Source organism: Ursus maritimus, unplaced genomic scaffold, assembly GCF_017311325.1.
Source record: "Ursus maritimus isolate PB19 unplaced genomic scaffold, ASM1731132v1 scaffold_4, whole genome shotgun sequence".
Lineage (NCBI taxonomy): Eukaryota > Metazoa > Chordata > Mammalia > Carnivora > Ursidae > Ursus > Ursus maritimus.
The window spans coordinates 68,884,777-68,909,085 of NW_024426552.1; the positions used below are offsets into that span (position 1 = coordinate 68,884,777).

The 24,309-nt window shown below is 44.2% G+C and overlaps 1 pseudogene; it reads left to right on the forward strand.

Moving 5' to 3' along the window:
* Positions 1-17,816: 17,816 nt before the first annotated feature.
* Positions 17,817-22,025, forward strand: LOC103678931 (annotated as a pseudogene).
* Positions 22,026-24,309: the final 2,284 nt, after the last annotated feature.

A 24,309-nucleotide genomic window follows, 5' to 3' on the forward strand; every position in this document is an offset into this window, starting at 1 on the left:
TCTCGCCATCTTTTATATCTTTCAATATTATCTTTGGGGGGGCACCTGGGTGGCGCAGTCGTTAAGCGTCTGCCTTCGGCTCAGGGCGTGATCCCGGCGTTGTGGGATCGAGCCCCACATCAGGCTCCTCCGCTATGAGCCTGCTTCTTCCTCTCCCACTCCCCCTGCTTGTGTTCCCTCTCTCGCTGGCTGTCTATCTCTGTCAAATAAATAAATAAAATCTTTAAAAAAAAAGTTAAAAAAAATTTAATATTATCTTTGGGGATACAATAATTAGATTGGTTCCCACTTAGGTTTGGAAGAAATTGAGGAAAAAAAAAAAAGCACCTGGGAGGCCGGAATGTTACCTTTACTGCTGATAGAGACCAGGTTGGAGGATGTGGCTTTAGGTTTAGGTAAGCAAGTGCCTGGTAGATCAAGCCAACACATATTAGTAGGCACTCAAAAGATGTATGCAAATAATCTAATAGATACAGCTATGTATAGGACACGGTCAGCAGTTTGCTCCCCAAGAAGAAAAACAGAACTGAGCCTGGCATGCCCAGATTATTCTTCCTAAATGTACTATTTAATGTCACTCTGTCCTCCAAGGAGCAGAATGAGTAAAGGGGCAGAGAGACAGAGTGCCCCACCAGTAGAGTTCCTTCCAAATGGACAAAAATCTTACAACTAGGAAAGAAGTATTCTTCCTTAGAGACACCTAAGGTGTCTGGTTTCTTTAAATTAAGAATGGAATTTGTTTCCCATTACATTTTTTCATTGGTTATTAACGGCATATAGGAATTCTACTGGTTTATATATGATAACCTCATTTTCAGCAACATTAGAACAATCTTATGGGATATGCACTGTTATTATTCCTCTTCTAGATGGGGAAACTGAGGCCATGAAGAATTTAAGTAGCTTGCTCAAGGTCACAAACCTAGAAAGTAGTAGAGACTAGCTCTGGTCTAGGCAGTCTGATTCCAGGGTCGTCTCACTAAATCCCCGTACAAACTTCTTTCACACTAATGCATGGTATCCATTGTATGGATGACCCCTCCCTTATTCACCCAGTCCCTATTGATGGTCATTTCTCTTATTCCCTGTCTTTCCCTTTTACCGATACATTGTAATAAATAACCTTGTACATGTGTCATTTTAAACACTCGTGGGATGAATTTTTGGCATAATAAGATGTCCTAGGTTCATCTCGCACCTTGCCTGCTCCAGACCTGGAGTCAATTGTTTTAGCAAGGAGCCCTGGTTTCTTTTAGCAGGGAATGGTATTTAGAAAATAAAACCTGGGCATTTGACAAATATCTTTTTGTGACACTCTTTTAATACTTTAAATGTCTAGAAAATGTCTTCATTTTGCCCTCATTCTTTTTTTTTAAGATTTTATTTATTTATTTGAGAGACAGCAAGTGAGAAAGAGAGAGCACAAGCAGGGAGAGGGGCAGAGGGAGAGAGAGAAGGAGATTCCCCACTGATCAGGGAGCCCAACATGGGGCTCGATCCCAGGACCCCAGGACCCCAGGACCCCAGGATCATGAACTAAGCTGAAGGCAGACATTCAACTGACTGAGCCACCCAGGTGCCCTACCCTCACTCTTGAATAAGTTTGACTAGTGAAACAAATTCTAAGGTAACAGTCCCTTTTCCTTAGCACTTGGAAAATATTACCGTATTATTTTCTGGCATGAATAGTTGGTAATAAGAAATCTGCTGTCAGTCTTATCACTTCTCTGTAGTTAATCTTTTTTTCTCTGATAGCTATTAAAATATTTTCTTTATCCTTATTATTCTACAGTTTCACCTCAGTGTGCCCAGGTGCAAATTTGTTTTTATTTATCTTCTTGGAAGTCAGCATGTGCTTTTTAAAAATTTTTTTCAATTTTTTTTAGCATGTGCTTTTAAAAAAAAAAAAAGGAGTATCGTTGACACACCATATTACATTAGTTTCGGTGTATAACATAGTGATCGGATGGGTTTGTACATTATGCTGGCCCATCACAAGTGTAGCTACCATCTGTCCCCTACAGCGCTCTTACAATATCATTGACTATAATCCTTATGCTGTGCCTTTTATTCCCATGACTTATTTATGCCACAACTGGAAGCCTGTATCTCCCACTCCCTGTCACCCATTTTGCCCAACCTCCCTCCCAACTTCCCTCCGGCAACCATCAGTTTGTTCTGTGTATTTATAGGTCTGATTGCTCAGAATGTACTTTTTAAATGAGGGCTTATGTTTTTCTTCAATTCTAGTAAATTTTCAACTATTTTTATAGTTTTGAGATATAATTCATATACCATAAAATTCACCATTGTAAAACATACAATTCAGTGATTTTTAGTATAGTCACAAATCTGTGTAACCATCACCACTATCTAATTCCAGAACATTTCAACACAGCAAAAAGAAAGCCCATAGCTATTAGCAATCACTCTCCGTTCCTTCCTTCCCCCATTCCCTGGCAACCGCTAACTCAATTTCTATCTCACTAGATTTGCCTATTCTGGACATTTCATATAAATGAAATCATATAATATGTGACCTTTGTGCCTGGTTTCTTTCATTTAACATAATAGTTTTGAGGTCCATCCATGTTGTAGTATATACCAATACTTCATTCCTTTTTGCATTGTATAATATTCCATTGAATGTACATACCACATTTTCTTTATCCATTCATTTGTTGATGGACATTTGGGTTTCCACTTTTTGGCTATGATGAATAATACTATTAAGAACATTTGTGTACAAAAAAAAAGAACATTTGTTTACATGTTTTTATGTGAAAATATGCATAAACCTATGCTTTCAGTTCCCTTGGGTGGAATTCTCTGGAGTAGAATTGCTGGGTCTTTTGGTAACTCTAAGTTTACAGACTCTTTTTTCTTTTTTTTTTTTAAAGTAGTCTCCACACCCAGCATGGAGCCCAACATGAGGCTTGAAATCAAGACCCGAGCTGAGATCAAGAGTCAGACTCTTACCTGGCTGAGCCACGCAGGCACTCCTGGTAACTCTATGTTTAATATTTGAGGAATGGACAGACTATTTTCCATAGTGGCTGCACCATTTTACATTCCTACCAGCAGTGTATCATGGGCATTCAAATTTCTCCACATCCTTGTAAATACTGCCTTTTTTTTTTTTTTTAATTTTAGCTATCCTACTGGGTGTGAATGGTATCTCGTGGTTTTAAATGATGTTGAACATCTTTCTTGTACTAATTGGCATTTGTACATGTGCTTTTGAGAAATGTTTATTCAAATCCTTTGTCCATTTTTAAATTGGAAAATTTGCCTTTTTATTGTTGAATTGTAGGAGTTCATTGCATACCCTAGAATGATGGTGTCCTTTTGAAGTTCAAAAATTTTTAATTTGATGAAGTCTAACCTATCTATTTCTTCTTTTATCAGTTGGACATTTGGTGTCATATCTAAGAAACAATTGCCTAATCCAAGATCACAAAGATTTACTCCTTTGTTTTCTTTTAAGGGTTTTATAATTTTAGCTATTATATTTAGGTCTATGATCATTTGGAGTTAATTTTTGTTTATGGTGTGAGGTAGGGGTCCAACTTTATTCTCCTGCATTCAGATATACATGTGAACTATAATTTAAAAAATTCTTCTTCACCATTCCTTCCATTCTTTTCTTCTGAGACTTCTAAAGGAGATTAGAAACTTAATCTATTCTTCATGTTACTTTGCTGTTATTTGTTTTTTACTTTAAAAAAATTCATTATTATTTCTTTGTTATGTTTTAATTAATATATTTTCTCTTTGTGTTTCTGCCTGCTGAATTTTTAAAATCATTGAATAGTTATTATATTCCCAAGATCTCTAATCCAAATTTTTTTCTGATTAAGAAATAAAATATTTAATTAATTTATTATTTTTGAATATGCAATATAGGCTTATTGTACAAAATTCAAAAGATAAAAAATATAATGAATAGGTTATAGGGTTTTTAAAATACGTTCTGTTCTTGTTTCATTGTTGTCAGTTTTTGTTTCATAATTTTGTATCTGTATAATGCATGCTATTCATTGGGCTATAAGTATGGGGGACAGGGAGGAGAGAAACATTGACACTGAAATGACAGTGGGAAGGAAAGAAGGAGAGTTTGAGAATTGGGAAGATTTCTGTTTCATAGAAGCACAGCCTGTGGAGGGACAACTGGGTGTCTCAGTCGGTTAAGCATCTGCCTTTGGCTCAGGTCATGAACCCAGGGTCCTGGGATCAAGCCCCTCATTGGGCTCTGTGCTCAGTGGGGAGGCTGCTTCTCCCTCTCCCTCTGCCTGCCGGTCCCCCTGCTTGTGCTCTCTGGCTCTCTCTGACAAATAAATAAATAAAATCTTAAAAAAAAAAAAAAGCACAGCCTGTGGAAGGAAGCCCAGTGGGAGGCAAGACTAAAAAGGTAGATCTGTGTCAGTCTGTGGACTTTGGAATAAGAGGTGAGAAAAGCTTAGCTGAAGATTTTCAACATTATTCTCTTAGCTAGGCATGTAGTCTCTGAAGATTCTTCCCCCACACAATAAGCACTGCGCTTTAGGAAGGTTAATATGTTTCAGATAGGCCAGAGGGAGAAGATGGGTAGTTTAGGCCTCATTAAAATCCTTCTATCTCAGGGGGGATCTCTCCTTGTTCTGCCTTGAACTCTTTCAACAGGCCTACAGACGTTTCAGACATTTTCCACATTAGTGTGTTTCTGTATTTTAAATACTGTGTTTTATTGCCTACTCCTTGGAGTATTTTAAATGCCCTGATGTGGAAAGGGGCCACCCTCCAAAGGCGTCCCTCTTCCCCGAGTCCAGCAGGGTTCTCCCAGCAGGGGGCAGCGGTGGCACACTTCAGGTGCTAGGGGGAGGGGGAGGTGTTGTGAGGGGCCCTGTGGGGAGGAGCTTGTAGGAGGAAACCCATAGAGTGGAAAAAGTTAACTAGTTCCTCAGTTCCACTTCAGAGCCAAACACACACCCTGTGGTGGGTTAAGCCACAAACACCGTGTTTTCTGTAAAGCTGACAGTTTTTTTCTTCTGGAGGGAGGAGGATGCTCTCAATAGTTTTGAGGGCCTGACTTTTTGTTCTTTGCTTTTCCTAATTCTTTATCTTCTGCTTTTGCCCATGAAAGTTCTAGTTCCTCCAGCTTTCTTTCTCCTCTCCTGTTCTTTCATTTCCTCCATTTTCCCACTGTCGTGATTATTAACCAATCTACGTAATCACCTTATTGACACCCAGTCACTCTGGGAGTAGAGATGCAGTGAGAGGGAGGGCAAAGCCCGCTGTTCCTCTAGCTCTTCGCCTCCCCCCAGAAGGATTACATTTCTCTTCAAGACTTTAATCACTTCTAATCGAAGGCCTCTGACAATCTATCTCTCACACATCTTCACTCGCTTGCTGGATTCTCTGCCGAGACAGGATGAGAATGTGGGCACCCACTTGCAGTCTGGCCTGTAGCTTGGTCTGCTCCTACATGCCATGTGCGGAAGGCATCCTGGGGAACAGAACCTGTGGAGTTGGGGACCAAAGCACATTGGTGAGGGATAGTTTTGCAGGGATTCCAAAAGAATGTGACCCTAGTACCTTCTCACTGCTTTCCCCCAAATCCACTGTGCCAATGGCTTCTATAGTATCTTTACCCGGCATGTTACAGTAGAGGCTGCATGGGGAGTAGAAAGCACATGGGAGTTTCTCACCTCGGGCCTGGTGGGACTTGGCCACAAACCACATGCTGATGTTCCTGCTCTGTGGTTTTGGCCAATCACTTACCTTCAAGCCTTAGTTCTCTCATCTGCACATGGAAGTTAACAGTGCCCTTCATAACCACCTCACAGAATTGAGATAGTCAGGTAACATAATGATATAAGGTTTTATAATCAATAGAAATCTTTCAAAACATCACTTATCGTGACTAGTTCTTTCTCAAGAGTTCTTTGGCTCCTGTTTCATGGACACAGAATGAGGTGTTGGGACAAACTGGATTCTTGAAGGTTCCAGGGCTACTGAGAGGCAAGACAGGAAGAACAGAGTGGGACTATTTCTAGAGATTTGGCTTCTAACCTTCTGTGAGAGGAGGGGTAATAGGGACGTCTACCTCTAGAACACTGGTCAGGACAAGACCACCAGAAAGTCATTAGTCTCAGACCATTTCCCTGCCCCTCACCTAAGCCTGCATCTAAACTACACCAGATGGTTAAAAAAGAATGTGGTAGATAGTCTGTTTCTTAGGCGTTTTCAGGGAAATTTCATATCCTCCCCTGGTAACTCAGAACTAAGTATGTTTTACGGTGAGTCTGTATATTTTATTTTTGCCCTTTGGCTGCCGTTGAAGGTTTTGAATACTCTGAGGGAAGGAAAGTCACTATTCATCTTCATATCCCATCTAAGCCCAGCACAAAATGGCCCTGGGGCCCACTTTGTTGATCTGATCTGTATCGTTCTGTCCTCACCAGATGCAGAAAATATGCTGGTCCCCATTCTTTTTTTTTTTTTTTTTAAGATTTTATTTTTTTATTTGAGAGAGAGTATATGTGAGAGAGCGAGCGGGTGTGCACAAGTGGGCAGGGAGGGCAGAGGGAGAGGGACAAGCAGACTTTCCGCTGAGCAGGGAACCCAACATGGGGCTCATCCCAGGACCCTGGGATCACGACCTGAGCCGAAGGCAGACATTTAACCGACTGAGCCAGCCAGGTGGTCCCCATTTTTGAAATACAGTATTTGCAAAGTTCAAAACAAACCTTGCAGTCTTTTGGCTTGCAACTTCTTTCCTAACTCTCCCTCCTTTGGGGACTGAGTGGGATAGGAGTAGGAACTGCAGAGACTGAACTCTCGTTTCTGCTCAAGGACAGGCCCCATGACGGCTTAGCTTGGACCCCCCTCTCTTTCCTTATCAAATGAAATCAGCCGCTGAAGGAAATTGGCTTCTCCAGATTGTGAGAGACAGGAAGCAGCACTATGAGGCAGGGTCCAGGAGGGAAACCAGAGAAACAGCTCAAGGGCCTGCTCAGGCAGTGCCTGGCCCCTCCCCCGCCCCCCTTTCCTACAGCTGGGTCTTGTTCTGACCACCTCTGGCCTCACACCCCTCTTCCCTGGGTCCTGGCATGTGAGGCTGAAAGGGACTGCAGAAGTCAAGGCCAGCGCTCTCAAGCCTTCCAGCCCGTGCTTGATACTTCCAGAGGTGGGAGTTTGGCTGCTTCCCCAAGAAATCAGCTTTTTATCCAGCAGAAATCTGCTTCTTGCAGTCCTTCCTGCCCTCTCTCCGTGGGACAGCCTTTCAGAAGCCTTAGTCTCCAGGCTGACCACCCCCACCCCGGGAAGATCCTGATAAGAGCATGAGTTTCTCAGAAACTCGCAAACCCAAAGGGAGTCAGGACAGGAACCTAAGGGGGAAGGAAACGCTGAGAACAATGCCTTTAGTGAGCTCTTTCCTTGCCAAGGAGCCTGGGGTTTACCCTGATGTTTACTACAACCCTGACATATTGCCTTTTCCTCCTCCTGTGTGCCTAGTGTCTGCTGGGAAGATTTTTTCCCCCGTTCATCTCCCTTTATTAATTTTTGTTAACATATTTAAAAGTATATTTAAAGACATCATGGCATTTTGCTCCTGAACACTTCAGTATATATCTTTGAAACATAAGAATATTTTCCAAGAGCGCCTGGGTGGTTCCATCATTTAAGCGTCTGCCTTTGGCTCAGGTCATGATCCCAGGGTCCTGGGATTGAGATCGGGCTCCCTGCTCAGTGGGGGGTCTGCTTCTCCCTCTCCCTCTCTCTCTGCCCCACCCCTGCACGCGCTTGCTCTCTTGCTCTGTCTCTCTCAAATAAAATCTTTAGAAAAAAAATATTTTCCAGCAGAGATGAAATCAAAATATAATATCTAGCAAGATTAATTACAATTATCTAATACTTAATCTATATTTAAAATCAGACCAATGCTCGGGCCTCTTCATCCTTGCTCTGCTTTTGGGAAGCTACACAGCCTCCTTGGCCAGTCATTGCCTTTTTCCTCAGCATATTATCCTTTCATTACCCACACTGATGTCCCTGAGACTTTGGGCCTCTCAGCGGGGTGCTCCCAGTCACGTGGCCCAGGGGCCAAAGCCTCCGCCAAGCTGAGCACCATGCCATGTAGTTGTGGGTTTTTACTGCAAAGGGGAAGAGTGGAAGCTAAACCCCCTGTTTTACCGGGGGGCTGTGACTGGCTGGAGGGGCATTTCTTCCAACTCACACAAAGACATTGTGTAGCAGAAGCCCTGGACTGGAGCTGCTGGTGGTACTGCCAACATAGTGGTTAATCCCTCCCCTGATAGTTCATCGTGCAGTTTAGCCCTCAGAGAATCATGGTCTCATGGTTCGGGGGTTCTGATGTTCCGAATACTTAGTCTAGTCCCAACATCAATAACACGTCCAAATCCCTTCTGAATAAAGTGTTATATTTTGAGTTCCCCAACCTCACCCTCCTTTCATGCATTTAGATTCTTTTTTAAAACTTTTTTTAAATTCAATTTAGTTAACATATATACTGCATTATTAATTTCAGGGGTAGAATTTAGTGATTCACCAATTGCATATAACACCCAGTGCTCATTATATCAAGTGCCCTCCTTAATGCCCATCACCCCATCCATCCCTCTACCCACCTCTCCTCCAGCAACCCTCTGTTCCCTAGAGTTAGGAGTCTCTTATGGTTTGCCTCCCTCTCTGTTTTTATCTTATTTTTCCTTTCCTTCCCCTACGTTCATCTGTTTTGTTTCTTAAATTCCACATATGAGTGAAATCATATGGTATTTGTCTTTCTCTGAGTTATTTCACTTAGCATAATACCCTCTAGTTCCATCCACATCATTGCAAAGGGCAAGATTTCATTCTTTTTGTTGGCTGAGTAGTATTCCATTGTATATATACACCACATCTTCTTTACCCATTCATTTGTCAATGGACATCTGATCTCTTTCCATAGTTTGGCTATTGTGGACATTGCTGCTATAAACATTGGGGTGCATGTGCCCCTTCGAATCACTATGTTTGTATCTTTTGGATAAATACCTAGTAGTGCAATTGCTGGGTCATAAGGTAGCTCTATTTTTAGCTTCTTGAGGAACCTCCATACTGTTTTCCAAAGTGGCTGCACCAGTTCGCATTCCCACCAGCAGTGTAGGAGGGTTCCCCTTTCTCTGCATCGTCGCCAACATCTTTCATTTCCTGAGTTGTTCATTTTAGCCCTTCTGACTGGTGTGAGGTGGTATCTCATTGTCGTTTTGATTTGTGTTTCCCTGATGCCGAGTGATATTGAGCATTTTTTCATGTGTCTGTTGGCCATTTGTATGTCTTCTTTGGAGAAATGTTCATGTCTTCTCCCCATTTCTTGACTGGATTTTTTGTTTTTTGAGTGTTGAGTTTGAGAAGTTCTTTATAGATTTTGGGTACTAGCCCTTTATCCAATGTGTCATTTGTGAATATCTTCTCCTATTCTGTATGTTGCATTTAGTTTTGTTGATTATTTTCTTTGCTGCGGGCATTTAGACTCTTACATTATGCCTGCAGCAATCCTCTCCACCCATTTCTTTGTCTCCTTCTCTCTGACTCACCTCTTGCAATACTGTCATGAATTCACCAAAAAATATAAACTACCTTTAATCTTTTATCCACATAATGACTATCTCTGACAGACACAATCAATAGAAAATAAAACTAACAATTGCTTATAATGAAACATAAAATTTTTTAACTAAACATTGAAAATAAAAATTTTAACAAAATTAAGGCCTGCAAAATTTGAGGTAGAAAATTTGGACTTTGTGGGGGCACCTGGCTGGCTCAGTCAGAAGAGCATACAGTTCTTGATCTTGGAGTTGTGAGTTTGAGCCCCATGTAGGGTGTAAAGGTTACTAAAAATTAACAAATAAACTTTAAAAAAAGAAAACTTATATCCATAATGGCCATTTAAACAACTCGTAAGAGTTGTTAAGGCAGCTTCAGTTGCAAGGAACAGAAAGCTCAACTAAGCTTAGCTAAAAAAGGGGGAGTGGAGAGGGGATTTAATGGCTCCTATAACTGTAAAGCCCATAAATAGTTCCTTCGGATGTAGTTTGTCAGTTTAGTTCCCATGCAGGGCTTGCCGTCCTGGCCTCCTCTGTGTGCTGGCTTAGCCCTCAGCCGAGGTTTCCTCATGGCAACAAAATGGCTGCAATGCTTCTAAGCTTCACATATTCATACCACATTCGGCAAGGAAGAGAAGGGAACTGCTTCCTTAGAAGCCCCCACAAAATGCTTTTTCAAACATCCCTGGCCTGAATTAAGTCATGTCCTACCTCCTGCCAGAATGACATCCCACTGCTTCAGCCGGGGGTGGGATTAGCTTCCCTCAAAGTTCCCAGATTGCCTGGTGGAGATATGGTTCCTGGACAAAAGTTGGGGTAGTCACCAGGAATAAGGAAATAGATGTGGTGGGGGGGGGCAAGGATGCAATCACCATGTCACCTAAAATGATAGAAACTTTAGTAAAATTTGATGCAGATGTGACACAGATAAAGAAACCAAGCAACGAGACAAAATTTAAAAAAGTTTTAAATGAAGAAGAATTGATCCTGGCGAAAAAATGTTTCAGTTGATTAAACATAAAAACAGATAAAATGGAAATATCTCAGGGTCATAGAAAGATGATCAAAGCATTAAAGTGACTTAGTGTTTGTTCCAGAAAACACATTCCTGATGAAAATTAATCAATGTTGGCATAATTCATTTGAAGTGTTTGCATTGCAAATCTCCTTGGGGACAAGATGGCAAGGATCAGAATGCTGTGTAGTCCCCTACACCGACTCCTAATGACCCCTGACCCTTTGAGGTGCCCACGGACCATCTCATTAATAATCCATTTGGTTCTGGGAATCAGAACAAACACAATGGCTTGTGATGTGAGGAATTGAATTCTCTCACTGTTTTAACATTGTAACGAGTGCCTGCCTCCACAGGTCTGTCCCTTAGACAATGCTTCCAGGGTAACTCACTCGCAAATCTCCCCACGATCTGGAAGGTAATTTGTTCTGGTCAGATTCCTGGAATTCGTATAGAGATACTGGGGTTGTCTCTTGCCTCTTTTTCTCCCACCTTGAGTTGACTTTTCTTCTGGGTGTTTCTGTTCTAAGAACATTCCCGCTGACAGAGAAAACAGAAGCAAAACACAAATTGAGGAGTTCTGCTTTCTCTTCGTCACCCACCAACATGACAGCATTGACCACAAACAGTGTATCCCTTTTTTGCTTTGAATATGACTTTACGGAGCCCTTAATGGGCCTCTCTTCATGTGAGGCTTTCACTTTCTCAAAAGTATGTTGGGCATCTGTTCCACGTCTTATGTTCACCAGTGGTTATGCAGCTCTCTGTTCATCTTAGGCTTCCTTTCTCGTACAGTCACACAGATATGTAACTATATGGCTTCTTTCAGCTCCTTTCCCCTTTTCACTGACTTGGCATCTTACGGGTAAAGCGAATGTTCTTAAGAAGTTACTAAATTCTTGGGCGTCTTTCTAAAGTCTCAAGCTCTGTATTTTCTTTCAATTATTAGAATCAAGGGAACGCATCTCCCTGCGTGCTGTCATTTTTCTCACCATCACAAACTTCAAGAAGACACAGTTGCTTTCTTGCAAGGTTCCTGTCACTTCCACTCTGCCAACCAATTCCTCCTTTTGGCCAAATTTAGGCTCAGAGTGGCAGTTCCCCTTACTACTTCCTCCGCTCTCTGGAAGATGAAATTGTCAGCAAGCAATAATAATAGCTAAGGTCTCTCGGGCATTTGCTGTGTGAGAGGCACCTTTCCTACGGGGAAGCCGAGGCCCAAAGAAGACAGGTGTCTGCTCGAGTTCATCCTCCCGACAGGTGCTGAAGCATGAGCATTAGAGCCAGAGTCTGACTCTGGAGCCCAGTTCTGTCTCTGGTTTAAAGAGCATGTCACACAGTCTGGTTTCAGCTGGACAGACATCTAGCCGACCTGAGAATGTCAAGATCCCCCCCCAACCCCGCCCCAGCCGTATCTCCATACTTTGGGGCCGTTTTTGTGATGTCGGGAGAAGCTGGTGGTCTGATTTCTGGATCTCTCCTCTCCTTCCACATTCAGCCTTCGATCCTTGTGACCTACAATCTGACACCCTTTCCACTCCTAATTTCCCAGGATGCCTTCAACCCTTCCTGGGACAAGTCACGCAGAGAGGCTTTTCTTAAACGCCTTTGCTTCCTCCTGCCGGTGGACCACCTTGCACTCCTCCCAGACGCAGCTGCCAGAAAGAAAACGGGCACACTTCTGGGGGCCACTTGAGGTTAGCAATGGATTCCATGCAGAATGGTTATTCCTCGTGGCTCCTCCTCTAAACAGTTCTTCTCTTTTTGTTTGTTTGTTTTTCCTTTTCTTCTACAGTTACGTGAGTTTGGAGAACGCTACACCTTTTGGGTTTCTTAAGTAACCCTGTTTCAAGTGAGCTGCCGCCCAAGCCTGCTTCCTTTTCCAGTCATCGGGAGTACATCTGACTTTACCCCAAGTAATAGGACACTCAATCATCACGATCTGTACGATTGAAGGGATCCTAAGGCTGAAAGAAGGATCATTTCATTAAAATGATCTTAAATTCAGGATTGCCAAAGTTAACCTATAAACCACTATAAACTTAGAAAGTACCATTTTCTTGTCAGTAATTCCAATTATAACAAAGGTGATTATAATTATATAGAATTATAATTTCAGAAGAGTTTAAATCGTAATTATAACCCAAACTGAAAATATTTCTACCACATAATCATCAGCCAATTCTCTCAAGTCTTAAGTTTGAGCTGAGATGATCTCACCTGTTAAAATTTATTGTTTATTAATGTCTCCACTAAAACTCTTGGCACGTTTTAAATATTTCAGTTTTCCTGTATTATTATCAAGTTTTGGCAAACATTTAACTCTTATTCTTTAATGTGTTTCCAGGCCTAATTTATCCTAAAGTATACCCACCAAAAACACCATTTCAGAATATCAGACACAACTGACTCTGAAAAGAATTCTATCACTCACATAACTCATTTCCTACTATGGTGGTGGACTCTAATTTTCAACTTGTGCCAGTAGAATTGCAGTCTTGGTTTCCTTGGGAGTCCAACAGCTTTGCTCATAGCTGAATGTAATGTACTCTTATTCCTTTTTTTTTTTTTTGAGAGAGACATGGAGACAGGAGGGGCAGAGGGAGAGGGAGAGTCTTAAGCAGACTCCGTGCTGAGCATAGAACCTGATGTGGGGCTCGATCTCACGACCCTGAGATCATGACCTGAGCCATTATGACTTGAGCTGTAATCAAGAGTCAGAAGCCCAACCGACTAAGCCATCCAGGAGCCCCTAATGTGGTCTTGTTCTAACAAGAGTAGCTGCTGTCATGGCTTTCTGCTAATTACAAGAAAAAACTTCTTTTTAACTTTTCCAAATCAAAATATCCCCTCCGTTCCCCTGCTTCTCCTCTTTCCCCCATCAAATTTTCCAACTTTAAGAGTTTTTTGTATTTTTTTTTTATTTCATTTGGAGGGGTTCTTGACTGCAAGGATTCTTGACTGCAAGGATTCTTGACTACACCCAACAGAAACTGATTCCGGCTCCTTTGAGCAGGAAAGGGATTCTTGGAAGGGTAGCAGGTCGGTGCCAATGTGAAGGCCGAAGATCCTGATGAGCAAATGAGCATCACCAAGAGGAAGTGGGCAGCTGTAACCACAGCCTTGGTCGTGCCATGGGGATGGCCTGGTTGGAAAGCTATGTCACTGTGGCTGCTGAGCACTGTCCCTGGCAATGCTGCCACCATTGTCTCATTCACCAGAGGCTGCTGCTATCGCCTCTGGAGCCGTCAGCTTCTTTGTCTCGCTTACTCCACACCCATGGTTCTCAGATTCAGATGGTTGAGCCTGGATCATGCAATCAAACCCTAATGTCCAAGGGGTGGGGCTCTGTTTCCTACCAAGACCAGGCAAACAAAGACTCCCCTACATAGTAAGGGGGTTTGGATGCTGACCACTCCTCAGAAACAACCCAGCAAATACTAGTCTAGATCCAAGCCTTGGGTATATAGTCTTCTTTTCCCCAAACAGAAGAAGGGAGTCATTTCTGCTCTCAGAGGGATGACTGCCCCTTTTTCTTTAAAAAGGAATACCAGCTGCCTGGAGTTTTCTGATGTATAATGATATATGATTAATTTTTACATCAAATTGTATAAATTTATAAATATTTATATATATTATCTTTATACTTGAAATAATTGGATAGTATATATATATATTTAAAGATTTTATTTATTTATTTGACAGAGAGAGAGATAGCCAGCAAGAGAGGGAACACAAGCAAGGGGAGTGGGAGAGGAAGAAGCAGGCTCTCAGTGGAGGAGCCCAATATGGGGCTCAATCCCAGAACTCCGGGATCATGCCCTGAGCCGAAGGCAGAAGCTTAATGACTGAGCCACCCAGACGCCCCGTGGATAGTATATTAATACAATTTAATTAATATACATTAATGATCTCCTTAGCAACCATCTCCAACACAAGATTAAAGATACTTGTATTTTATTTTTTTCATTTTATTTATTTTTTAAAGCTTTTCTTAGACAAGGCCAAGGGGATCTTTATTTCACACATAGAGAGGAAGAAATATTTCTTTTTATATGTTTTTTAAGAGAGATGGAGACAGGAGGGGCAGAGGGAGAGGGAGAGTCTTAAGCAGACTCCGTGCTGAGCAGGGAGCCCAATGTGGGGCTCGATCCCAGGACCCTGAGATCATGATCTGCGCCAAAGGCAGACGCCCAATCGCCCGAGCCACCGTGGCACTCCAGGATAATTGTATTTTAAAGATTTTATTTATTTATTTTAGTGAGAAATAAAGAGCATGAGCAGGGGGAGAGGCAGAAGGAGAGGGAAAGGCAGAGAATCTCAGACTCCGTGCTGAACATGGAGCCCCAGGCAAGACTCGTTCTCAAGACCCTGAGACCATGACCTGAATCAAAATCAAGAATCGGAGGCTCAACCAACTGAGCCACCCAGGCGCCCCAAGGATAATTGTATTTTATTTTATTTTATTTGTTTTGTTGTTGTTGTTTTTTTTTACAGATGTTTTTTTTTAATGATTTTTTATTATATTATGTTAGTCACCATACAGTACATCCCCGGTTTCCGATGTAAAGCTCGATGATTCATTAGTTGCGTATAACACCCAGTGCACCATGCAATACGTGCCCTCCTTACTACCCATCACCGGTCTATCCCATTCCCCCACCCCCCTCCCCTCTGAGGCCCTCAGTTTGTTTCTCATAGTCCATAGTCTCTCATGTTTCATTCCCCCTTCTGATTACCCCCCTTTCTTTATCCCTTTCTTCCCCTACCGATCTTCCTAGTTCTTATGTTCCATAGATGAGAGAAATCATATGATAATTGTCTTTCTCTGCTTGACTTATTTCACTTAGCATTATCTCCTCCAGTGCCACCATGTTGCAGCAAATGTTGAGAACTCGTTCTTTCTGATAGCTGAGTAATATTCCATTGTATATATGGACCACAACTTCTTAATCCAGTCATCTGTTGAAGGGCATCTCGGCTCCTTCCACGATTTAGCTATTGTGGACATTGCTGCTATGAACATTGGGGCGCATATGGCCCTTCTCTTCACTACATCTGTATCTTTGGGGTAAACACCCAGTAGTGCAATGGCTGGATCATAGGGTAGCTCAATTTTTAACTTTTTAAGGGACCTCCACACTGTTTTCCAGAGTGGCTGTACCAACTTGCATTCCCACCAACAATGTAGGAGGGATCCCCTTTCTCCACATCCTCTCCAACAATTGTTGTTTCTTGCCTTGTCTGATAATTGTATTTTAAATAAGAAATCCATAGCACTCCCGGCAGTAGCACATGTACTGAAATTGGAATGATAAATTTAAAAAATCTATAACTTCAAAATCTCCAAAACATAACCTTTAAAAACATTTAAATAGTTGTTAAAGGGAGAGGTCAAGAGCAGGAAATATTTTTACTTTGGAAAGCTAAATATATATACTCAAAATACTCCACAGCTACAAAGAGAAACTGCACTTTCAAGGTAGTATGGTCAACTACTAAGTCACTCTGTCACTTAGTGTAATGTTTTCAAGCATTAAGATGTTGACGGCTGAAAGAATTAGGTGGCATTTTACATAAGTAGAGATAATAAAGTGAATAGGATGGGATTAATTGGGGCAGGTTTTTGGGGAGGTGAGTCTTTAGTGAAATCACTGAGCGGGTAGTGACAATAATCTGGTAGAGAAGAGGAAATTCCTGAAGGAGGAATTTGCGAGATGTGTCTGGGAAATGCATCGTGGCTGCAACGGATCTTGGTAACTATGGTGAGAAGCAATGAGGAGGAAGAATGTCCTTCAGAGTGGCATGAGGCCTAAATTCAGCCTTTGCGCTCAGGGCTAGGCTAATAATAATTGGTTCTGATAGGTCAACCATCCTCTGGTGTGCTGATGTGAGAAAAAAAAATAAGATTACTCCTCCCTGTTTCCGGTTCACCAGCTTCCCCTCCTCTGCGGACCCCACCCTGCCCCCAGCCTGTGGCTAAACTGCCCAACTGCCAATGACAACCCACACTTCCCAGCATGCCTTGCACACCCCAGAAGCCCCAGTCCCCGCCATTCATTCTGTTCCCCAGCTGAAAGCAGCCCTAGCGAATCACCCTCCAGATTCAGGGCACCCACCACAGGGCCTCTCGATCTCTGGGCACCTCTCCCCACTACCTCCCTCGGCTGTGGCTGAACCTGCTACCACTTGACAGCAAACCACACTTGACACAGGAACGGGGAGGAGAATGGGGCCCACGGCTCTTCTCCTCTGTGAAATCAACACACTTGTGCTCCTTCTCCTCCCACAACAGGCTGCTTCTGAGCCTTCTGCCCTTCTTTCCTCTCTCCCAGGCTCTCAGGAGGTCTGGCAGGGGTTCCTGGGGTAGTAGTCTTTTTGACCTGTAGAGCTTCTGTGTGTGTGTGTGTGTGTGTGTGTGTGTGTGTGTGTATGACGTGAATTTGGGAGCTTTTGACCAGTGCTCTGTGGCAGTTTGCACTTTGCCCCACTGCCAAGGCCCCGTTGGTCTCCATAACCAGCACTTCCTTCTAGGGAACCCCCCTTTTGTCCTACACCCGGCCTTCAGGCCTGCAGCCCTCCCTGTTTGAGGAATCCCACCGCCACTTTTTTGAATTCTTTTGCGTCCCTGAGCAGCCAGAAACTTGTTTCATGGTTATGCCTTTCCTTCTGCGGCCATTCTAGAATGCCATAGCTGTTGGGAAAGCCCATCAGTGTGGGACAAGCCAGGCCTTGAATCCCGACAGAAGTCCACCATTCTGAAATCCAAAAAACTCTGAAAACCAACGGGTTTTTTTGGTGCGTTTGACACAAAGTTATTTGGTTGCAAAACCTGACCTGAACTGACAAAAGGCTATTTTGTTCACTTTCTCATTTGCCCACTGAATGAGAATATGTATGTTTGTTGCCAAAATATTAACGTGGTGATTTAGGGCTGCGGTTGAGACCCTGCTGGAAGAATTAGCCAGCATATGCATGGTGTTACCCTGGTAAATCACAAAAAAATTATGATTTTTGAAACACTTTTGGCCCCAGGATTTTAGGACAAGGTTATTTTGGACCTGTACTCTAACGCCACACGAAAGAGGACCAGATAATTAATTACAGACATCCATGTGACAGAGTATTACAGAGCTAATCAAAATCATATCCATGAAAGCTTAAGGACACAGGGAAACAAATTATAAATTATGTAAGTTTTAAAAAGAGCACATGGAATCTGATCTTAACTTTATATTAAAAAATATTACTTGTGCATAGAAAAAGCTTGGAATGCAGCACACCATAGTGTTGATAGGGAGCTGTCTCTGTATTGTGCCTCCGTGGTTGGTTTTCTTCTCTTTAGCCTTTCCAGTATCTATATAATGCTTTTATAATCAGAATTTTTTTTAAAAAACCACTCACTGTTCTAAAAACAACTTGGTACTGACACTTTTTACTGTGCGGCCTCGGGCAAAACACGTGATCAACCAGAGCCTGATTTTCTCTTTTGTAAATTAAGTCAGTGACTGCCTCCTTCACAGAGTTGTTGAGAGACAATATACCTGAGCAGAAGATGGCTTGGTCGGTGGCAGTTTTAATAATAGCAAAGGCTTGTCTCTGGCGGCAACAAGATGAATAGATCCCCGGACCCACCCTCCAATCTTAAAAGTTTATAAAGAGGACCTGACCGGGTTCGGTCACACATACCCCGCAGCTGTTTTCAACATCATGTCACCATCTCAAGGCCACGTCCTTGGAGCCGGCTCTGGGAGCAGGAAAGGCAAGTGGAACCCACACTCCCAGGACAGGGAGGGGGTGAGGAGCCTGCAAGGACCCAGGTCCAGCTCAGGGGTCAATCAGGGGTCATGTCTTTTTTGATCACATTCCGCAGGAGGACCGGGTCATGCAAGGCCTTGAACCCAGAGTGAGGACACAGATTTATACTCATCAATTATGAAAAAGAATTTCTCAATGACCAACAAATGATTTTTCTTGAAACTTCAACCTCTCCAACTGCTCCGGAGCAAAGGACACTTTAACCCTCATTCATTTAAGAAATTTTTGTTGCTAAAAAACAAAACAGACGGAACAGACTCATACAGAAAACAATCTGGTGGATGCCCAGGGAAGCGGGTGAGGGGATGCACAAGAGAGGAGAAGGGGATTGAAAGGCACAAACTTCCAGGTATGAAATAAATAAACCAAGGAGATGTAGTGTACGGCACTGGGAATATATTAATAACATTTAACAACCCTGTATGGTGACAGTAGTTAGCCTTATCACAGTGATCACTTCTTAATGTATATAGATGTTGAATGACTGTCGTACCCCTGAAACGAATACAATAGCATATGTATCGGATGCCAACTATATTTCAAGAAAAAAAGAAAAAAGAAAAAATTTGCTGGGCACGCACAAGCTGCTAGAGCGGGTATTCCTGGGGATACCTACCAAGGTGACCAAACCATAGTCCCTGCTGCCAGGACCCCCCGCCCCAGGAAAGGCAGACCAGAACAAGAACTGGCCCTGGGCAGCACAGGACAGAACCGTGATCCGAGTCCCGCAGAGACACAAAGAGATACCATCGTCTCTCCTCCAGTCTCTCCTGGACACGGCTTCATCTCATGCACCATCTTCCTTATCTCTCCTTCGGTCTTCAACCCGAGGCCCAGTCCCATCTCAGAAGGTCGCAATTCAGAGGCTGCCTCTTCCACAAGCTTCCTCCGGAGTCACCCACTAGTCGTGCGCGCTTCTCCCATGACTCTCCCAGCGCCTCATTCCTGTCCTTCTATGAGTCCCCCCAATTCTGCCCTGAACCAAACATGCCTACCATGTGCGTGCCTCCCCCTCAGCGTCCCAGGGCCAGGCACGCCCTGGCACTGACAGGATCGTTCTGCCAGAATCTTGTCATCTTGGCACCACATGAAATCTTTGATCATATGTGGATACTGTCAGTGTTTCCGGAAAAGGAAGAGGCAGTGTCCACACAGAGGTCAGTCACTGGAATTAGTGGCCGAGGGAGGCCACGCGCTCATTGTCCTGGGAGAGTTTTGCGAACTGTGTAAGTCCCCACCTGGTGGGCAACAAGGAGCAAGAGGGGCTGACCTGATGATTTGAGACCCACCCTCCCCGAGATGGTTAGAGCAGAGGAATATACAAGCCAAGAAGGACCTTCGGCCAGGACACCCTCACTTGCCCTCAGTCTTTGCATTGACCCCGAAGCTTTTCCAGGACTGGCATCATGAGGGGTTGAGTGGTTCCAATGTGGGTGGAGGCCTCTCCTCTTTCCGTTTTTGACTTTTGGTTCTTAAAAACTACATTCCAAACGAGGGAAATGAAACTACTGAAGACTCTCCCCCAGCAGCCAGCTGACGTGGGGCAAGAGAACAATTCCCAGTTAAGGCCCCAAAGGAAATCCCCTCCCTGTCATGTGCTGAGGCCAGGAGAAGCGGGGGAGGCACTAGCTCACTGCTTGGCCAGGCCCAGCCATCAAGGTAAAGGGCCAGATGGCAGGGCTGCCGGTCTGTGGCCGGGGCGGAGAACCCAAGGCAGAGTGGAAAGCACCACAGGTGGAGATCTCGCTGGGGAGACTTCCCAGAAGAGGGGAGCCCAAGCAATGCCTTGGGGATGGGGAGGTTGGCGTAGGCAGAGGAGAGACCACTGCAAGTAAGGGAACCCTCTGACAGGGAGGACAGGGTGGGGAACATTTGTTCTGTGTTTAGGGAAACTGTGAGCAGATCGGACTGCATGAAACCCACTCTCCCCTCCAGCCATCCGAGATGCCGAAAGGAAAGAAAGCTAAGAGGAAGAAGGGGGCCCCAGCCCTGTTATTGTGAACAAGCAGGAGGCCAAGAAGGTGGTCAGTTCCCTGTTGGAGAAAAGGCCCAAGAATTTTGGCAACAGACAGGACATCCAGCCCAAAAGGGACCTCACCGGCTTTGTCAAATGGCCCTACTACAGCCGGCTGCAGCGGCAAAGGGCTATTCTCTATAAATGTCCAAGAGTGACTCCCGTGATTAACCAGTTCGCCCGGGGCCTTAGACCACCAAACAGCCACTCAACTGCCTCAGCCGGCCCACAGATACAGACCAGAGACAAAGCAAGAGAAGAAGCCGAGATAGTTGGCCTGGGCTGGGAAGAAAGTTGCCGGCAAAGGGATAGTCCCCACTCAGAGGCTGCCTGTCCTTCAAGCTGGGGTTAATACTGTCACCACCTTGGCGGAAAACTAGAAGGTTCAGCTGGTAGTGACTGCACATGATGTCAATCCCAGGTGTCTTCCTGCCTGCCCTGTGTCACAAGATGGGGGTCCCCTACAGCACTATCAAGGGGAAGGCCAGGCTGGGGCATCTGGTTCACAGGAAGGCCTGTATCCACTGTCGCCTCCACACATGTTAACTCGGAAGACAGAGGAGCTCTGGCTAAGCCGGTGGAAGCCATCAGGACCGATTACAATGACAGATAGGATGAGTTCCACCATCACAGGGGAGGCAACGTCCTGGGTCCAACGTCAGTGGCTCTCATTGCCAAGATGGAAAAGACAAAGGCTAAAGAATTGGCCACCAAACTGGGCTGAGTGTACACTGTTGAATTTTCTGTACATAAAATTAATTAAAGTTCTCTTAAAAATAAAAAGACTGGATGAAACCCACTTGTAGACACATGTTGAAATATGGAACGAAGAGAGGCTGTAGGCAAGATGAGGCCGCGTGAGGCATCTGTACTTTCTCCTCCAGCTGAGAAGTGCCCAGCTCCTTGCCTCCGCCTCAGCTCTCCTCGGTAATGCCGGTGTCCTGCTTGACATTAAACTTGGCTTTGTTACAGCTGAGAAGGAGACGGATACAGGCTCCACAGCACGCGCAGCAGCCTCGAAGAAAAAGGCACTTAGTCCCCCAAACTCTCACCATCCCAAGGGGGGATGCGCTTGTCTAGGGGAGGGTTGGCTGCACCGTCGGTCCTGTTCCAGCGGAAGTGCCCTGATCCCCTCTCCCTGGAGCAGCCTGCATGGGGAGGGTCCGATCCTGAGCCGTGCAGTCAGGGTTACCATCTTGCTGGCGTGAAAAAGTGGTGTTTCCAGCTGCAAAGCCACATTGATTTCAGCTGGAAGTCGTAGGTCCTTCCAGCTTGCTCCAGATGAGAGGGAGAGCTCTGGGTGCTATTTGCCAACAAACTGGCTCGTCTCCACATATCCATCAAGACCATGGGTTTTCTAAGGATTTTTTTTGAGGGATAGCAGCTGCCTTCCTCAAAATAAATTCTGTGAAGAACCTTAATGTATAAAACATTTACAAGTAATGTATAAAACATTACAACATTGCTTGGGATAAGGAGGGGATGGAGTGCCTGGAGTCCCGTCAGGCAGTCCTTAGGGACCTCTGAGGACCCGCTAAACCTTTTGAACCTGGTTTTAAGGTGAGAAAGGCAACGGCAAGCCATGAAAGGGCTTAAGCAGGGAGTGAGACAATCCAATATACATTTTAGAAAGACGCCCATGGCTGCTGGGTGGAAATCTGCACTGGAGACAGCCCTGTTTAAGGTGGCTACTGAAATGGTTCAGACCTGAGTTGATGAATCTAGATCCAGGGCAGTGGCAGGAAGGATGAAGAGTAGGTTTGGGTTCAAGGAACATTTCTGAGTTCGGTGCCTGGGTGGCTCAGTTTGTTAAGCGTCCGACTCTTGGTTTCGGCTCCGGGTGTGATCCCGGGGTCATGAGATTGAGCCCCATGTCAGGCCCCACACTTAGTAGGAAGTCTGCTAGAGATCTTTCTCCCTCTCCCTCTGCCCCCTGCCCCCCCACCCCACTCTCGTGCACGCACTTTCTCTCTCTAAAATAAATGAATAAAAATCTTTTTCTAAAAGGTAAAGAAACATTTCTGAGTTAGAATCAGCAGGAATGGGTGACCATTCAACCAGCAGTTGGATGTGAGTGGTGGAGTCTCCAGGGGGTGGACTGCCCGGGTGCAGGCATGCCGCTAACAGTGTTACCCAAAGAGGGACAGAAACCGGCTAACACAAAGACTAAGAATTCAGTTTGGGAAACATTGTGTTGCAGCCACTCTGGGAGGAGTTGTTTGACCAGCAGACAGTTAAAAATATGTCTGGATCTTCTAGGGAAGACCTTGGGAGAGAATGTTGGAACTAGAGATTATAATCCAGGAGTTACCAACATGTAGGTAGACACAAAGGTGAGTACACACAGGTGAGTAGAAAATGCATACCACAAGAAGAAAAAGGTCTGCAAGAGAACCTTTGTTCTCTTTCATTGGACTTTTATCATCATTACCACTACGAATGAATATTTTAGGGAGCAAAGACAATTTGCTGGGTGTTTGGAGCAGGAAGGACTTGCTCTTGTTTTTGTTTGTTTGTTTGTTTGTTTGTTTTAAAGATTTTATTTATTTATTTTTTGAGAAAGAGAGAGTGCACGAGTCGGGTGAGGGGCAGAGGGAGAAGCAGCCTCTCTCCGCTGAGCAGGGAACCCGATGCGGGACTCGATCCCAGAACCCTGGGATCATGACCTGAGCCGAAGGCAGACACTTAACCGACTGAGCCCCCCAGGTGTCCCTCTTGCTTTCTTAGGATGGACATTCCAAGGATAATAATGCCACGTGGAATTACAAATCAACAGGCTATAAGAGATGCGGGCCAACCCTCCAGGACACTTCGACCCCTAGCTCTGATGGGAAAGAACAGAACTAGAGATCCCTTCTCTGACTCTCCTGGTGTGGTTGCCTGCATTTCTCACTAGAGATGCAACAGACACTGTAAATATTTTGCCTTCACTAGGTTCAAGCGCCCTGAGAGCAGGAGCGACGAGATAACGCACATGAAGCCCTTAGCGTAGTGCCTGGCACCCCTGTGATGGTGGCTGCTATTAGTTCCGTATTTCTTTTGACCTCTTGGCAAGAGCTAGCAGAAAACGTTGTACATAGCAGGTACAAAAAAATTCATCCATGAACCGATGATCAAGAAGTTCATGGCACTCTGAAAGTCCGCCGCAAAGCAATTTCTGCGTCGTCGTCTTTGTTTTTTTAACATACGGGACGCACAAAAGGAGATTATTGATAAAGATGATCTGAGTGGATGACTCTCCCGAAGGTGGACTCCCTCCTGATTGGAAAAATGCATGTCCTACCCATTCCCTAAGTCTGCTTCAGCTTGGCGAAGAGTTTCTGGGCCAGCAGAGCTCATAGGCAACGGTTCTCCGCCCCCCAAAATCTCTAAGACAAGAAAATTCAAAATGGATTAAAGACCTAAATGTGAGACCTGAGACCATAAAAATCCTAGAAGGGAGCACAGGCAGTAACTTCTCTGACATTGGCCTTAGCTACATTTTTCTAGATAGGTCCCATGATGCAAGGGAAACAAAAGTAAACTAAACTATTGGGACAGCGTCAAAACAAAAGGCTTCTGCACAGCAAAGGAAACAATGAACAAAACTAAAAGACAACCTACTGAATTGGAGAAGATATTTGCAAATGACGTTTCTGATAAAAGTTTAGTATCCAAAATATATAAAGAACTTATACAACTCAACACCAGAAAAACAAATCATCCAATTAAAAATGGGCAGAAGATGTGAACATATATTTCTTCAAAGAAGACATACAGATGGGGGCACCTGAGTGGCTCCATAGGTTAAGCGTCTGACTCTTGGTTTCGGCTCAGGTCATGATCTCAGGGTCATGAGATAGAGCCCTATGTCAGGCTCCATGCTTAGCACG